This window comes from Parasteatoda tepidariorum, chromosome 10 (assembly GCF_982258835.1).
Source record: "Parasteatoda tepidariorum strain Cologne lab strain chromosome 10, Ptep-v5.0, whole genome shotgun sequence".
In the NCBI taxonomy this organism is placed as follows: Eukaryota; Metazoa; Arthropoda; class Arachnida; order Araneae; family Theridiidae; genus Parasteatoda; species Parasteatoda tepidariorum.
The window spans coordinates 6827192-6846929 of NC_141764.1; the positions used below are offsets into that span (position 1 = coordinate 6827192).

General features: G+C 28.9%; 1 long non-coding RNA gene across 1 annotated transcript; it reads right to left on the reverse strand.

The window, feature by feature from the left end:
- Positions 1-7453: 7453 nt before the first annotated feature.
- On the reverse strand, positions 7454-18302 carry LOC147802113 (uncharacterized). Its single transcript, XR_015429959.1, has 3 exons — positions 18277-18302; positions 15732-15824; positions 7454-7588 (listed from the first exon to the last, which is right to left on the reverse strand). It is a non-coding gene; the product is annotated as an uncharacterized LOC147802113 (long non-coding RNA).
- Positions 18303-19738: the final 1436 nt, after the last annotated feature.

The following is a 19738-nucleotide window of genomic DNA, read 5'->3' on the forward strand; positions in this document are numbered from 1 at the left end:
ATTCTAGGGTCTAGGAAGAGTTAAAAAATAGTATAAAAATTCTTCCAGGTGGTAGATACGAACTCAGTTTGCCATTTAAGTCAACAATAACGGCCGACAAATATAGAATTATCTAAAGGGTGTCTCAGAAAGATGTGCTTTAGATTATGGTCTTTGCACGTGAAAGACTCGGTAATGAGTGATTTATGGTCTTTGGTATCTATTGGTACTTTAGACCCCATTAAGAACGCAAAAAAAAGTTCAGAATATTCTAGGGTCTAAGAAGAGTTAAAAAAAAGTATAAAAATTCTTCCAGGTGGTAGATACTAACTCTGTTTGCCATTTAAGTCAACAATAACGGTCGACAAATATAGAATTATCTATAGGGTATCTCAGAAAGATGTGCTATATATTATGGTCTTTGCACGTGTACGACTCGTTAATGAGTGATTTATGGTCTTTGGTATATATTGGTACTTTAGACCCCATTGAGAACGCAAAAAAAAGTTCAGAATATTCTAGGGTCTAGGAAGAGTTAAAAAATAGTATAAAAATTCTTCCAGGTGGTAGATACGAACTCTGTTTGCCATTTAAGTCAACAATAACGGCCGACAAATATAGAATTATCTATAGGGTGTCTCAGAAAGATGTGCTATAGATTATGGTATTTGCTCGTGAAAGACTCGTTAATGAGTGATTTATGGTCTTTGGTATCTATTGGTACTTTAGACCCCATTGAGAACGCAAAAAAAAGTTCAGAATATTCTAGGGTCTAGGAAGAGTTAAAGAATAGTATAAAAATTCTTCCAGGTGGTAGATACGAACTCTGTTTGCCATTTAAGTCAACAATAACGGCCGACAAATATAGAATTATCTATAGGGTGTCTCAGAAAGTGTGCTATAGATTATGGTCTTTGCACGTGAAAGACTCGTTAATGAGTGATTTATGGTCTTTGGTATCTATTGGTACTTTAGACCCCATTGAGAACGCAAAAAAAAGTTCAGAATATTCTAGGGTCTAGGAAGAGTTAAAAAATAGTATAAAAATTCTTCCAGGTGGTAGATACGAACTCAGTTTGCCATTTAAGTCAACAATAACGGCCGACAAATATAGAATTATCTATAGGGTGTCTCAGAAAGATGTGCTTTAGATTATGGTCTTTGCACGTGAAAGACTCGGTAATGAGTGATTTATGGTCTTTGGTATCTATTGGTACTTTAGACCCCATTGAGAACGCAAAAAAAAGTTCAGAATATTCTAGGGTCTAAGAAGAGTTAAAAAATAGTATAAAAATTATTCCAGGTGGTAGATACTAACTCTGTTTGCCATTTAAGTCAACAATAACGGTCGACAAATATAGAATTATCTATAGGGTATCTCAGAAAGATGTGCTATATATTATGGTCTTTGCACGTGTACGACTCGTTAATGAGTGATTTATGGTCTTTGGTATCTATTGGTACTTTAGACCCCATTGAGAACGCAAAAAAAAGTTCAGAATATTCTAGGGTCTAGGAAAAGTTAAAAAATAGTATAAAAATTCTTCCAGGTGGTAGATACGAACTCTGTTTGCCATTTAAGTCAACAATAACGGCCGTCAAATATAGAATTATCTATAGGGTGTCTCAGAAAGATGTGCTATAGATTATGGTCTTTGCTCGTGAAAGACTCGTTAATGAATGATTTATGGTCTTTGGTATCTATTGGTACTTTAGACCCCATTGAGAACGCAAAAAAAAGTTCAGAATATTCTAGGGTCTAGGAAGAGTTAAAGAATAGTATAAAAATTCTTCCAGGTGGTAGATACGAACTCTGTTTGCCATTTAAGTCAACAATAACGGCCGACAAATATAGAATTATCTATAGGGTGTCTCAGAAAGTGTGCTATAGATTATGGTCTTTGTACGTGAAAGACTCGTTAATCAGTGATTTATGGTCTTTGGTATCTATTGGTACTTTAGACCCCATTGGGAACGCAAAAAAAAGTTCAGAATATTCTAGGGTTTAGGAAGAGTTAAAAAATAGTATAAAAATTCTTCCAGGTGGTAGATACGAACTCTGTTTGCCATATAAGTCAACAATAACGGTCGACAAATATAGAATTATCTATAGGGTGTCTCAGAAAGATGTGCTATATATTATGGTCTTTGCACGTGAACGACTCGTTAATGAGTGATTTATGGTCTTTGGTATCTATTGGTATTTTAGACCCCATTGAGAACGCAAAAAAGTTCAGAATATTCTAGGGTCTAGGAAGAGTTAAAAAATAGTATAAAAATTCTTCCAGGTGGTAGATACGAACTCTGTTTGCCATTTAAGTCAACAATAACGGCCGACAAATATAGAATTATCTATAGGGTGTCTCAGAAAGATGTGCTATAGATTATGGTCTTTGCACGTGAAAGACTCGTTAATGAGTGATTTATGGTCTTTGGTATCTATAGGTATTTTAGACCCATTGAGAACGCAAAAAAAAGTTCAGAATATTCTAGGGTCTAGGAAGAGTTAAAAAATAGTATAAAAATTCTTCCAGGTGGTAGATACGAACTCTTTTTGCCATTTAAGTCAACAATAACGGCCGACAAATATAGAATTATCTATAGGGTGTCTCGGAAAGATGTGCTATAGATTATGGTCTTTGCACGTGAAAGACTCGTTAATGAGTGATTTATGGTCTTTGGTATCTATTGGTATTTTAGACCCTATTGAGAAATCAAAAAAAAGTTCAGAATATTCTAGGGTCTAGGAAGAGTTAAAAAATAGTATAAAAATTCTTCCAGGTGGTATATACGAACTCTGTTTGCCATTTAAGTCAACAATAACGGCCGACAAATATAGAATTATATATAGGGTGTCTCAGAAAGATGTGCTATAGATTATGGTCTTTGCACGTGAAAGACTCGTTAATGAGTGATTTATGGTCTTTGGTATCTATTGGTACTTTAGACCCCATTGAGAACGCAAACAAAAGTTCAGAATATTCTAGGGTCTAGGAAGAGTTAAAAAATAGTATAAAAATTCTTCCAGGTGGTAGATACGAACTCTGTTTGCCATATAAGTCAACAATAACGGCCGACAAATATAGAATTATCTATAGGGTGTCTCAGAAAGATGTGCTATATATTATGGTCTTTGCACGTGAACGACTCGTTAATGAGTGATTTATGGTCATTGGTATCTATTGGTATTTTAGACCCCATTGAGAACGCAAAAAAAAGTTCAGAATATTCTAGGGTCTAGGAAGAGTTAAAAAATAGTATAAAAATTCTTCCAGGTGGTAGATACGAACTCTGTTTGCCATATAAGTCAACAATAACGGCCGACAAATATAGAATTATCTATAGGGTGTCTCAGAAAGATGTGCTATATATTATGGTCTTTGCACGTGAACGACTCGTTAATGAGTGATTTATGGTCATTGGTATCTATTGGTATTTTAGACCCCATTGAGAACGCAAAAAAAAGTTCAGAATATTCTAGGGTCTAGGAAGAGTTAAAAAATAGTATAAAAATTCTTCCAGGTGGTAGATACGAACTCTGTTTGCCATTTAAGTCAACAATAACGGCCGACAAATATAGAATTATCTATAGGGTGTCTCAGAAAGAAGTGCTATAGATTTTGGTCTTTGCACGTGAAAGACTCGTTAATGAGTGATTTATGGTCTTTGGTGGTATCTATTGGTACTTTAGACCCCATTGAGAACGCAAAAAAAAGTTCAGAATATTCTAGGGTCTAGGAAGAGTTAAAAAATAGTATAAAAATTCTTCCAGGTGGTAGATACGAACTCTTTTTGCCATTTAAGTCAACAATAACGGCCGACAAATATAGAATTATCTATAGGGTGTCTCAGAAAGATGTGCTTTAGATTATGGTCTTTGCACGTGAAAGACTCGGTAATGAGTGATTTATGGTCTTTGGTATCTATTGGTATTTTAGACCCTATTGAGAAATCAAAAAAAAGTTCAGAATATTCTAGGGTCTAGGAAGAGTTAAAAAATAGTATAAAAATTCTTCCAGGTGGTATATACGAACTCTGTTTGCCATTTAAGTCAACAATAACGGCCGACAAATATAGAATTATCTATAGGGTGTCTCAGAAAGATGTGCTATATATTATGGTCTTTGCACGTGAAAGACTCGTTAATGAGTGATTTATGGTATTTTGTATCTATAGGTATTTTAGACCCATTGAGAACGCAAAAAAAAAGTTGTAGATTTAATTGATGGGAGAGATGGAAAAGTGAAAGCTGTCAGATTAAAGACCAATATATTAATATATATAATAACCGAATTTATCCATTAAAACTTTGGGAAGAAATTTTACCAACTCATGCTCATGAGAAGGCTCCAGTGTCCACTGCTGACTTACCATCTGTACCACAACAGCCAGCAACATCGCCTCAACTAAAAAGAACTTAGTGATCTCTAAAAGTGCCAAATAGACTTGGCATGTTGTAAATATTTTGAGTTACTGTCCAGCATCTCAAAAGGGAGGAGTTTGTGGATTTATTTTTCACTCAGAGTTATATGTGTAGGCATTAGCCTTGAACCGGCAGATGGTTTTATGATTTCAGAGAGTGAAGAAATCTCGGAGTTTTGTCTGTTAACCTTCCGTTAGACGCGCACACCTTACAGGTGCATCTTTACTGCACCCCCACCTCCTTTGCCGTCAATAGATGTTTCCGGGGGATGAGCCTAATGTTATCTTCCTATCTTTGGATTACTCAAAGGTCCGTGTACTCCCGACCATCGAACATGTCGATGGAGAGTTTCAGCAACTCAAATTACCCCACAGGTGCAGCGGGACCATTGACGCAAGTTTTATAGATATAATATTTTTATGATTTAAATATATATATTTTATCTTATTTTCTGCCCTACTCAACGTAGCAGGTATAAATGATCAAGTTATATACACAAAAAATGGTTGCGAAGTGAAAAACCTCAGAATCTTCTTGCGTCAATTGGTTAAACATCTTGTGATGGATGAAATGATCCGACTCAGGTGCAAGAAAAATTTATCGTCAGTACTTCGCCTTCGATTGGCAGAAACAAACTTCTCAAGCCGCAGAAAATTCACTGTTTGAAAATCAAGCCAAGAAAAGAAAATTGTGCGAGCCATGTCAAAAAAGTAAACAATGAAAAAATAGAAAGTATACTTGTGCTACTTGAGGAAAATACTTATGTTTTAGTCATGTAACAACAATTTGTAAAGACCTCTTGCAAAAATTCTTGTTCGCATGAAGATAGTTCTGCATCAGACAGCCTCTCTAAGATATTATTTTTATACTAACATGTGATATTGAAATAAGTATACAAAATATACAAAACTATCGATATACAAAATTATCGATATACAAAATTATCGATATACAAAACTCTCCATGTTATTTTACAATTTTACTTCTCTTTGTTTTTCTTTATGTTGTGCAATTATTTGTGATACAGTTTTTTAATATATTTTACTAATTAAATAAGTTTTTTAATACTTTATCTACCTAAAGAATCTTAACTAGGTAACAATTAACTATTTGAACTAGAATAAATGTCACTTGACTTAAAAAAAAAACAAAAACACCTTACAGGTGCAACGCGATTCGGAACAAGTGCGCGTCTAACAGAAGGTTAATTTGATTGTCCATGTTTCTTTGTATTTGAGTCTTCCTTATTAAATGTGTTTGTGAATATTGTTACTGGTTTTCCTTTTGTATTGAAGTTCTTTTTGTTGCTTGTGGCCAGTTCTCAATTTATCTTAATGACTAAACATCTACCCGATGTTTTCATAAACAAAATTGTTTTACAATTAAATTAACTACCTGCTACAATTAAATTTTTTAAAAATTCAAAAACACATAATTGGTATCAAATAAAGACAAAAAGTAACAAACTTGTTCATCCCAAATAATGGAACTGCATCCCAAATAATGGAAAACCCTGAAAAAAGAAAATATTTTTAGTTATAATAAAAGAAGTTCGAGACATAAATTTTAAAGTACTTAAAGGATTATAAACGATCTTTTCAAATAATAGTATGTGACTTTTCATTATGTTTATTTAAACATTTCTTGAGAAGACGAGAGATCAAAACTACAATTTTTTCCTCAATGCATAACTGTTTATTATTCAAGCTAGACTAAATCCACAGGACCGTAAAATGACAACAAAAAAATTTGAACACTTCTTTGAAATTCTCAACCAGTGACCACTTTTAAACTTTTTAATTACTTGTATAGATTTACATTTTAATGTTTTACTATAAAAACTTATTGCTATTTTAATTTACCTATATATTACTATTTTTAGTTTTAAAAAACTACCATTCCAGTTTTTAAAAAAAATCCAACAAGGTTTCCATTACATCAAGTCTAATATTAATCTCCTAATTGTAATCTGTTGTAAAAAACTTAATAGTAATCAAATATTTTTTTAATGATTTTTAAAAAGAAAAGTCGCAGATTAAAAAATTTACAATGCATTTTAATATGTGAACCACAATTTTCGAATCTATTTCGAGCTAAAAAGTAGTTTATATAGATTTTAGAGATTATCTTTGCTATATCTGACGTTTCATCGAATTAGAGTGTTAAAAAATCACCCAAATTTATTAATCTTTCCAATATTTTTAAATTCATTCAAACATTAACCTTTAAGAAACTTAAGACTTATACCACTTTCAAAAATAATGACACATGCAATCTTTACAAGTTTTTAAATTGATTATTATTTTTTAAATGTAATATATTATAAGCTTATTGCTTTGTTAATAAATTTCAATTAATATTCTTGTATTGGTACTTGCAGCAGTATTGAAATGTCATTTAAAAATATAATAATTCATTTAGATTTTTCAGAATACAAATAAAGGAAGTGAAAATTTAATGTAGTCTCTCTTAGATATACATCGTCTGCAAAGAATAGTTATTTAATATGGACTATTTTTTTTCTTCAGTAAACCTGATAATTAGGCACATACTATTTTTTCCTAGCTCTGAAATACAATCTTCCAAACCATATTTTATTGCAAATATATTAAAATGAAATTTTATAAGGAAATAATCCTATTATGATTTAAAAAACAGGTGCTTAAAATTGTTCACGTATTTTTTTTTCTCATTTTCTGACTTTCTTTAGTAGGTAAGTTATTCCACAATGAAATATTTAAAATTCTGCAATTAAGATATAAATGCTAAAACTATATTGTTAGTTCAAAGAAAAATTTTTTTTACATTATTAATGATTGAAGATGAACTTTGTTAATAAACAGACAACAGTTATCAGTAGTGAATTTTTAATAATAACAAGTTAATATGATAAATTTCAGAAATTACTCACTTTAGCCAACATATTTATCATTTAAGGTTTAGTTTGTACAGGAATTTTTCACAATTAAAATATACGTGTTATTAAAAAAGCTTAATCATAAATATATGACCACATGCAGCGCGTATAATATTAAGGTAACGAATACAAACCTGGCATGTTTTTATTTGGACAAGCAGTTCTTTCTTGATGCCAGAAATTGGCACGAGGATTCTAGGGTTGTAGGTAGACATGCTAGTTTGTATTCATTCCAGCCACAATAAGGATCCATAACAGTCGGACATTCTCTGTAAATTTTTTGGAAAAACAGAACATATATTAACTTTGTAAATGAGTGGTTGTTTATTAACACAAAAAAAACAACAAAGTAAAACATCAAAAGCTGAAAAAAAATTTAGCATGGCATGTGACATTCATAATAGGAGCAGTAATAGCTTCATAATGTTAAAATATTTAACATTTTATCACGTTTATGTTCATCATAAATATACCTAATAATATAAAATTTTGATATCTTATAATAAAAAATTACTCAAATGTGGAGAAAAAAATTCTTTGTGTTTTTGCTATGCAGATTATACACAATATATTAAGAGGAAACACAACAACTAATGTTCTCTTGCGCCAGTTATATTTAGCTAACTATACTAATTTCAGATGAGGGAAAAGCTTGAAAGAAAAAAGGAGCAGCTGAACATATTTAAAGGATGCTATAGTAAATGAAATAGTTTAGTATAATTGAAATATCATCCTTAAATATCCCATATATTACGCTTTGAGTGATCACCATTTTTTAAAAGTCCGTAATAAGAAACAAAATTCCCTGTATTTTCTGAGTTTGTAAAGAAAGAAAAAAAAAAAAAAATATATATATATATATATATATATATATATATATATATATATATATAATATATATATATATATATATATATATAATATATATATATATATATAATATATATATAATATATATATATATATATAATATATATATATATATATAATATATATATATAATATATATATATATATATAATATATATATATATATATATATATATATATATATATATATATATATATATATATATATATAATAATAATAATAATTCTTTTATGGCTCATATTTATGATCTCACATACATGGACATTTAATTATCATACTTGCCTACTCTTACGCTCTTTAAAGAAGCGTTTTCTTAGCTGTAATGGAACTCCAATTGAAGTGATATTGAGAAAGTTCAATTATTTGACTAACATAGTGACACGAAGGCCAGACATAAGTATCTTTAAACTATTAAAACGTAGTTCTTCTCAAAATCAATGTAAATTGTTAAAACAGGACTCATCTACGAACATTGAAATAATTTTTTAGATTACACAGACCTAATTTGGAACAGAAGACCAAATTTTGAGTTTACCAATGTTCAACGCCATAGCCTTGTTATTTTGAACCCAACGTAGAGAATCATCATGGATAGGAAAAACTCCGGTAGATTTTACGTAATATAAATTTCATGATAATTGTTGCATAATGAACTAAATAAACATAGGGAGTTTTAAGGAGTTTTATAGTCATCAAAATAGAAAAACTGAAAAATTTTCCACTTATGATTGACATTAAACATACTTGAAATGTTATGTATTAAGTTTACTCCTTATTTTGAATATTAATAGGCATTTAATGCATAAAAGATAGTTAAAAGATTTTTTTTTAATTTAGAAAGAATTCCGAATAAAAATAAACAGAGCATTTTTTAGAACAAATAAAGTTTTGAACTGATTTCTATAAATGAGATTCTTGTCATTATGTATTAGTAATACTTATTTAAATATTTAAGCAAGCAAGCAATAATCTGTTCAAAAATTCTATTTCAGTAGGGATTTTTTTTTAGGAAATGTACTTAATTTTGGGGAATTTTCTAAAATGTACGAAAACCAGGATTTTAACAATTTTATTTAAACCAGTAGACCAGGAGAAACTGCCAAAATCCAGTAGTCTACTGAAAATCCTGTAGAGTTTGCAGCTATGATTATATTAGCCATGCATAAGCACTCATCAAGAGAGATTGGTTTCTTTTCAGGATGTTTAACCCTTTAACTATAAACCTCAACTCAACTTATAGCAAGATCGAACTTCATCTCTGAACAAATTGATTTATTTCAACACTTGTGGATAAGCACTATTCTGGCATGTTTTAGCATTCCTTCATTATAAATCTACAATTCAAAGTCCTGCAATGCATGCTTAGATAGAAGATTTATCTATCAGTCCATACAAACTAGTCACTAAAAGATATAACAAGTTCACACCCATTTACTGTGGTGTGTCCGATTCTAGGACTCAATCTTAATGGCTGGAGGGGGTGACCTCAAATATGCTAATTAATAAGTGCAGACAATAGGAATGTTAGGAAATCAGACACAAAAACGTACTTTCTCAGATTAAACATACCTTTTTTAGAATGAATTCAGATTTCTGACCCCCAAAATATAAGGGGTAGCTGCAATCTGGGAAATATGGTTCCCATTGTTTGGCTGAAGAGCGGTATTCAGTTTAAACCCTTTACTGTTAATTTTACTTTTTACGTACTTCGTCACATCAAAAACTTTTTTAGTGGATTGAATAATTTTTGCAAAAAAGAAATACTATCTATTTATTATTTTATCAAATAATAGACGAAAAAATTTTGAATTGTGAGATATAAAATTTTTTAGATCATTTTAAAGTATTTTACATCATGTCAAAATACAAAATATTTTAGCAAAATTGGGTAAATAGTTCGTGAAAAATCAAATTTTAAATATACAGGTTTTTTGAAATTAGATTTCTCAGGAACTATTCAACCGGTTTTGCTCCAATTTTGTATTTTGTGATGTAAAATTACATACTTTAAAATGATGTAAAAAATTTTATACCTTATAATTCTAAATTTTTCAACTAATATTTAATAAAATAATTAGTATTAATTAAAATTTACTTTTTGTATGCAGGGTTTATACAGAGATCAGAAGAAGAAATCCAAGGAGTATCCAAAAAGTCCAAAATTTTAAGGACTTATCAAAAATTAAAAATCTTTGTGTAAAAGAAAACTAAAAAGTTTTTTTTAAATTAAAAAACAGTTATTATAAGGAACTTGCAAAAACGTTTAGTTTGCATATTTTTTTTCTAGCCCTTTTGAAATTAATTTTAATTTTGTCAAACTTCATCAAGAAAAATAAATTTATCACTTTTACGCATAAATACATTTTCCAGGTTCAATTATTTTATTATAGAAAAAACAAAGGAATAAAAATTACAAAAATTGTTACAATTGTTATTGTTTACAGTAGATTTATATACATGGATACAGCATCATTTTATTATAGAAAAAAGAAACTATTAGAGGAATAAGAATCATAAATAAAATAAGAATACCTTGACAGATTTATTGCAAATATCCAGGCTGAAACTTATCCTTTTATGAAAGGCAGATTAAGGTTCATCAGTACTGTAAACATCCACAGTTTGTTTAGATGGCATATAGCCTTGGGCATGATTTATGGTAGCTTCAATCACACCATCGCAGATGGCCTGGAATAGATAAAACAAGTTTTAAAACCCAATATACTTTTTTTTAACACTTAAAGATAGAAATAAAGAATTTTTAAAACTTTCTAGCAAAACAAGCACAATACAGATACAACCAGAAATCTGTCATTGCCAGTTTTAATCTAAGTGAAAAAATGAGCAGAGGCATTTATTCCCTAAAGATGCTTTTAATAATCATCTAATTTCCAGTGGAACTAACCCGTATTTGTGCTACATGGAAAAGAAGACCACGAGAACCTCCCACGGTTAACCTGACGGCAAGGGAACTCTAACTCATGATCCGTCTACCACTGAGGATATTTCACGTCAGCACAGTGGTCGGTTCAAGCCGGAATTCGTATTGACCAGTCATTGAATCCCCTGAGCCATACAATCCATTGTATTTGATGTTTAAAAGTAGAAGATATTAACTAATATACCTTTTACTTGTATTTAGCGGAACCTTTTACTTGGAACCTTTTAGCGGAACCTTTTACTTACCTTTTACTTGGATTTACTTGTATTGAACAAGAAAGAGCACATGTCCCCGGTTGTGCTAAATTAATGAAAAAAAATTTTATATGCATCCAGGAACTATTTTTTATCTCTTTTTAATACACTTCTTTTTAATAATCCCTCTGCAGTTTCATTTGAAAATTACAGGCCCAATAATTACTAAAAAATTTTATCTCATTTACCTAATAATTGAATGTCTGTTATTGTTGTAATTTGCTATGCTTGTAGGTTTATTATTTTTTTTAAAAAAAAATTTTTTTCTCTAAATACATACATTTTTCAAGCTTAAAGTAAAATGATTGCTTTAAAATGTTCTAAATCAGGGATGGGCAAACTTTTTTGGTCGAGGGGCCAAAAATCAAGGAAAAAAAATGTTTGGTGGGCCAAGTAAAAACTTCAAAATTTAAGAAAAAAAGGTGATATGCTAGTTTTAATTTAAATATTTAATAAGATGAAGGAAATTGCGATTTCATTTTTAAAAGTTCCTTACAACAAGGTTGGAAGTGAGATGTGCTTATTTTAAGGAACAAGGCTAAATGCTTTGCTGTTAGTTTACTTCTGAAATGATTTTTTCTAAGGTTCATAGTTGAAAACTCTTGGTCCCATATATAAGATTAAGCAAACATGCACTGATTTTCTGAGCATGAAATATTAAATTTCGGAAACTAGCTTTTGGTAATGATTTGTAAAACTTTGGAATAGTATTTAGAAACGACTGCTTCAGATGATTGTTAGATTGTCCGCTCTTTGGAGCGGAAAATGCGCAGTCTGCCAAATGTGAAGTGCAATTTACCTATATTAAATTCCATAAGTCAGCTCCTCGAGAGAGACAAGCGCTAGTTGGAGTTAATCTACGGCTATTCTATAAAGAACTTCTGCTTTCAACATTTTACCAATTGAAGCTGCCTGAGCTAACTACTTCCATCAATTTATATTTTGTAGAACAAAAATAGAGAAAGCAAAAACTTCATCAGTACTTTGTTAAAAAAGGAAAAACAGAAATAATTTTAAACATCGTCGACAAGAAAATGGATGTATATTGTTTATATTTGCCACTGATCGGCAAATAAAAATTCCATCCGCGGGCCGGATAAAATCTTCTAGAGGGCCACAGTTCGTCCGCGGGGGCGTAGTTTGCCCATCCCTGTTCTAAATGAAGCTGATCGCATTTCAAAAAATAAAAATTTAGTTGCTTACCACTACCAAAATTTAATGCAAGCAAAGTATTGCTAAGTTGAAGATATTTCAAGATCACTTTCAGTTTAAATAAAGTGGATATAACAGATCGTAAAATAATTTAAATAAAGAAAAAATTCCAACTTTCATTAAAAATTCCTCGATTTTTTTTCAGGTTTTTTTCAAGTGTAAAAAAATTTATTGATAATTCTAGGTGGGTGGCCACCCTGTTAAATTAACAGTAGGAAATCAAAACAAATGAAATAATAAAAACAAAATAAACAAACAAATTAAAAATAAGATTATTTATACTTACAGACTGAATTTGGTCTGCATCAATGAAATGAAGTAGAACAAGGAGATGTATATAAATATCTTGTTCAGGCAATAATGACTGTTGACTGGATTTAGCATTCTTTATTCTGGTTGGTGTTTTGTTACCATTTGTATCCATATCCATAGGCTAAAAGTAAAAAAATCTTTAAATTCAGGTAGAAAAAAAACATGGAATTAAACATTTATGAATATCATTTATTATCGTCAAGTATATTGATAACACAATAGCCCTTAGTCAAGGGCTATTATCTATTACAAAAAAATTTTTCTTCCAATTGTTGAAAGTTTTTCATAAACATAAAATTAACAAAAAACAAAAATATTTTCTAAATAAGTAGTTTTTGGAAAGAAAAAAAAACTATATTATATAAGTCACCCCAAAATTAATTATATATGTCACCATAAGAAAATGTTACACACAATTTTAAATACATTTGACTTGTTCCTTCTACTTTATAAAACAATTACTTTATTCAATTATGTGAAAGAATGATTCAAAATTACAATTAGTAAAACTTATTGGTTGTAGAGGATAAGTAAGGTTATCGGAATTTTTCATATTTAAATAAAAATTATTTATAAATGTAAATTAACAAAAACACTTACAAGATTAATATAGATTATACTGAATGAATGAAATATTTCTAAAAAATTAAGTTAACTAAAAATAAATCTTAATAAACTCAGAATTGGCAAGTCTAAGGACAGAATGGACAGTTTAAACTGTCCTGTCCAAAACCAGTTTGTCTTTAACTGGACAATACCCTTTTATTCAAATTATGTCACAATTTTAAAAAAATATTGGGAAAAATGAAAGGTTAAGTTTTGAACAGGCAAAAGGAGGCTTTATATCTAAAACAAGAGGAGATATTTATTGAAAAATTAATCAAACTTTTGACTTGCTCTAAATTTCTGAAATCGTATAGGTATATAAGAATAATGTATTTATATGTATGTCTATTAAACTTCTATATCAATTTATTATTGTTTATTGTGAAAAAAATATTAAATTTTTAAAATACTTGTTTTAACTTGCATTACATTAATCACATGTAGACATTATATAGAAATACATCTAACTTTATAAATAAATATTGCATAAAAAGACATTTTAAATAAGTGTTGCAGCTGAATTAATCACTTATTAAGAATATATTCTAATCTTATCCATTGAACATTCAATTGATTTTGATATTTAATGAACTAACAATAAATATTTTTATTATGTATTTTGCAAATTTGAATAACAAAATTTGTTAAATAAAGTAAACAATGAAACCTGAGAAGTTAAAAATGTTGAAAGGAAAAGAGAAAATATTAAGTGGTAATATTATCAAGGATTATTACGTATCAAAATATAGTGCAATAAAAATATTAACTGACAAAGGAAAAATCCAAAAATAAAAATTTTATGATAAACTGTTTTAAGACATACTAAATATTTTACATATGTAGGGAATTTTAAGGATTTTTATTGTCATCAAAATACAAAACGTTTTTACTCTAATAACCAAATGGTCTGCAATATTTTACATTTATGTATGAATTTGAACTTTCTTTTATTATGCCAATTCATAATTTTAAATATGAAGACCCATTAGTTTTTGTGAAAATATTTAGTCCAGTTTTATGGAAGACATTAGTAGTGGTAAAGTTTCATTTGCGTTTCTTGTGTAGGACTGAGGAATGAAAACGCTCAAGAATTTTAAATAAGCAGTAAAACAAACAGGCACTCAGCAGATCCATAGCTGGTGATTTATCGATATATAAAATAGCCAATAACAAAGCTAATCCTGCATTATTAATATAAAATAATTTTCATACATCTTAATCACTCACAAAAAAAGATAGAAATAATATAACCCAGTAACTGAAAGATTTTTGTGGTTAAGAGAAATGCTTAAGAATATTGAGTTAAAAATAGAATAGGATATTCATTGCAGTTGTTCAACTCCATTAACCCACCCCCCCTGTATGAAAGAGTGACAGGCTCTGGTTTAGGCCAAAATTACAACCTGAGGATGAATGGTGCATGAATGTGTCCTCCCTACAAAACGGGTTATGGCACATCTGCATGACAGAAGTCGAATTCTTGGCCACAGATGCGCAACTGGAAAACAAGACGCGTGTACCTTTCGCCTTAAAATTGGCTTGTCAGTATTGGAAATTGGCATATGACAACAGCAGTATATATGATGGACAAGTAATTTGTTATTGATACTTTAGATTTTTTGGAATAAAAAGTTATAGCAAATTTTAAAATGAAAAAAAAAATAAAAAGATGAGTAAAAAAAAGCTGCAAATGAGTCTTACTTCATTATGTTCAGTAATACTTGTTTAAATATTTAAGCAAACTTAAAAATTGTGTAAAAATTCTATTTCATGAATATTTTTTTTAGAAAACTTACTCAATTTTAGAGAATTTACTAAAATATACAAGTAGCCAGGAGAATATTTACTATACAGTTAGACCAGGGCAAACTATCAAAATTCAGCAGACTACTGGTGAATCCAGAAGAGTTGGCAATTATGCACTTAGAAATTAAATAACTCCTGCCTAATATTAAAAGTTGTCTGTTTAAACTCATACCTACTCTGAAGTTAATAAATTTTTTTTTAAAAAAAAACTCATAAAATGTTTATGTTAGAGACAAAACACTATCAGTAATAATGAAATTATGCAAACAGAAATACAAAAAAATATTGTTACACATAGACAAAAGGTCATAAGTTTTAAAATATTTGACAATAAACTACTTGTAGTGTTTTCAAATTGATATATTAAAATTAACAGTTTAAAAAAAACTAAAGAAGAAAAATGATTTTACCAGAGAGTGATAAAGTTTCGAGATCAACTTTGGGAGTCTTTTCTTTCTCATCTGCATCCTCGGAAGTCATTTCAACCTCTTGAATTGCCATCACTATATTGAAAAATAAAAAGTAACCATATAGTCATTACATTATAATACAACATTTGATGCATTGTGCCTGAAACATAAATGAATAAGAATTTTTATTTCTTAAAATGAAAAACTAAAAAAAAAGCAACAAAATACTTAAATTTTTCTTAAACTTTTTCATACATGGTTAACATAATAAATTTAGAAGATTTAACTTACATCAAACCTGCAACCACAAATAAAATATTAATTGCAGCAATAAAAACCTACCATAAAGTACTAATTTGTCATGTTCATAAAAAGTAGTGAGATCTCCATAGATGTTATCTTTACCTGTACTTAGGTATTTTTGAATGCTGATAGGACTTTAAATAATAAAAAAAAAACAGGAAGGTAAGATAATTGGATGATTTTACGAAATAGTTCATTTTCTATTTCGAAAATTATTCAATATAACAAAGGTTTGAGATGAAACTCTTCGACATAGAAATTCAAATTAACATTGGATGGATACGTAACGCCAAGGGGAATATTATTTTTGACAAAACAAGGTTTTGGGTTATCGAAGTTTGAGTTACCGAACGTATACTGTAATTGCATAATAATCAGGGTTAAAAAGGTTTAGGACAGAATGGATTAATACACGGTTTAAACTGTGCTGTCCAAAACCCGTTTGTACAAAACTGTCTTAAACTGTCCAAAACCCTTTTACTCAAATTATGTCACAATTTTATCTGAACAATATTTAAAAGGCAAAATAAACATAGAACTAATAACATATTGATAACTAAATCTACTAGAGAATATTTGTTTTTAATTTAAACGCATAATGTTTTTTAATATTGTTTGACTCTTCGACTTAAACATTAAACAAAGGAAGATTAATCAGTAATCAAGTTCAATTGGTTCTCTCATTCAATAGTACATAACTGAAGTTGGACCTTGCCATACAGGTTGAGTTATTAAGGACTAAGTGCTTGGTTAGTCATAAACAGGTTTATTTATCTATAGCACTATTCAAGAATACTGTTATTTCATTCATGTTCAATTCTTTTAGCATAGTGGTGATACATCACTATTGTCAGTAACTGAAACTGATGTTATGCCCTTCAAAACTGTTAATACATTTTCAGTTATTTTGTATTTTCAATTTAAACTAATATATTTATATTTAAAAACAATTTTTTTAAAAATTAAAATAAAAGGTTGATTTTTAAACAAATTTAGTATTTTTTTAAAAAAATTATTATTTTTTAATATTGTATTATTTATTATTATGCAAAAACATTATTTATCAGTATTAAAAGCATATTTATATTTAAAGGATTAGGTATTCACTTTTGTTGTGCAATGAATTATGGAGGTTCAAAATTTATAAACCTTTTCCTATTATATTATATTATTTTCTTTTGATAAATTAAAGTAAATTGTATAAAAAATATCAAATATTTATTGATACAAGTAATTATTATGTGTACAATGGTTACACCTATAGAATTTTTACCTTTTACCGAAGTTCAAGGTTTTGGACACTTTAAGACAGTTTTATCCAGTTTAAGACAGTAAGACCAGTCCAAAACCAGTTTAGGATGTCCAAAACCCTGTAATTATTTGTTCGATGTTTGTAATCTATAACTGAATCGTCCAATTAAAAAAAAGGTTTTATACTCGACATTTTTGTTCAGAAACAGTAAATTAAATAGTTAGTTGGAATAAAAAGTGTTCACTGCCTCCATAGCAACTGAAAAGTTAAAATATTCAAAATAGTTTTTCATTTAAATTTGAATATTCTTCAGCTCTTATAGATAATCTGAGATAGTATTCAACTGCAGCAAGAAACAGAGTATTTCATAAAAGTTCAGACATGCACAATTTAAAAAGTTTTAGTAACATAAAAGTAATTGTGCGATAGTATAACTTATTGAGAAGATACAAACATTTGTTAACTGCACTTTTTTTATTATGATTCATCACTTAAAACCCTGTTTTAAAAATTTTACATTTTTCAGTATATTTTACTGAAAAAACCTGAAATATAACATTCTTACTAACATGTAATTACTACTCAGGGTTTTAAATTTGATAAATCTTTAAAAAAACTTTTATAGTTCTGCAACAAGAATGTAGAAATTAAAATGTGAAAGTTAACTGTGAAAGCTAAGCTTAATTTGACTTTAAATGAAAAAAAAAACCAAACCAAATTTGAGCCATGTCTGATGGTCGATTTCTTTACAATTTTATATATTGTGATAGATGAGTATATAAAAGAACAAACACTCACAGTAAGAAAAACATCTACTTTAAATACTTATCTAATGAAACTAAAAAATTCAGCAGAACAAAATTGAGAAATTGAAATTGAGACAAAAAATACACTAATACTCTTTCCTCGCAGCATGCTAATAAATAAATATTGTTTAGAACAATAAAACAAGCAAAAAGCAAATTAATTAAAATATATTAAATTATTTACTTAGAAGGTAATCTATTCATATATCCTTTTCCACTATCACTAAAAATTAAAACTCTGTCAGTAGCTAAGAAATCACCACCCATCCAACGTTCATCTCGAGGATTATCTGCAGAGCACAACAGCGAAAAATCCCCAGCATCATAAACCTTGGAAAACAAATATTATTTGTGATTTAATATTTTAAATCTACACAACAAAAACATTTGGCAATAAATAACTATTACATTTTATAAAAATGTATTGCCTTTAATTATTTACAGCCAAAAATATAATTGACATATGATTCAGTGGCATTAAATAATTACATCAATAGAAAAGAAACAAATCTGATGATTGCTCTCTAACATAATGTTTAAATAAATACTACCTAAATGTATGATAGTCATCCAGAGAGTAAATTTCTCAAGGCATATAAAAAATTATAATACTGTATATCCTAGTGTATAAGCAGACTATTTAAACCCAAAAAGTTTACAAAAATCTAGGAGTTGACTAATTCACCAGTAATAAAGTTGGACATTTGTTGATCATGAAATAGTGATGCATCATTATAAACAATGAGATGGATATGAATAACTCTGTATCAATTCAACCCTTTCAAAAACTATTAATATGCTATAATAAATGAATTTTGTATTTTTTTTTTCATCATATTTTCTTAAAATATTAAGGTTTTATTAGAAACAATACTTTAAAGTACGTTCAGAAAAAATTAAGAATAAGAAAGATTATTTTAATAAAAAGTATTTCAAAATATTTAACACAATGAAAATTCTTAAAACATATCATCAAGCTACAAATTTAAATATTTCAGAACATCACGAGTTGGATTCAGTAATGTTAACAGTATCATTACACGGAACTCCCTCAGTGATGGATTCTACTTCATCTGCTACGTCCATCCAAATAATTAGAATTTATGCACCTTTTAAAAAATTTTGCAATAGCATTTGAATTTCCATTTTGCTCAACACATAAAAAATTTGACACATCATGTCTATAGGAACAGTACGAATATTTCCTGTTTCTGAAAGGGTTTATTTTCTTTACATTAATCATTTATTTCAAGTTGATCGAATAATACCCTTGAAAGGTTTACTTAACCTTATATAACTAAACATTTGTCTAATAGACTATCAACTCATGCCAATTTTGAGATTTCCTGTTGATATTGTGATTACCCTAGTTTACTCACAGTACCTTCATAATTAGTAAGTCAAAGGTGATAAAAAGAGCTGCACATTTGCTACGTTTTGAAATTTACAATAATCATGGTCTAACAGTCAAATGTTTAGTCCATCAAAATCAACATTAAAGATATTTTGAATACTGAAAAGCCCACAGATTACACAACTAAAAGTGCTGCAAACAAACACAGAATTTTTCTTTCCATCTAAGAAATGCAGAATGGCAAAATATGTAAGCAAATACTGAAAGAAGGCTATTAGAGAATAGCACACTT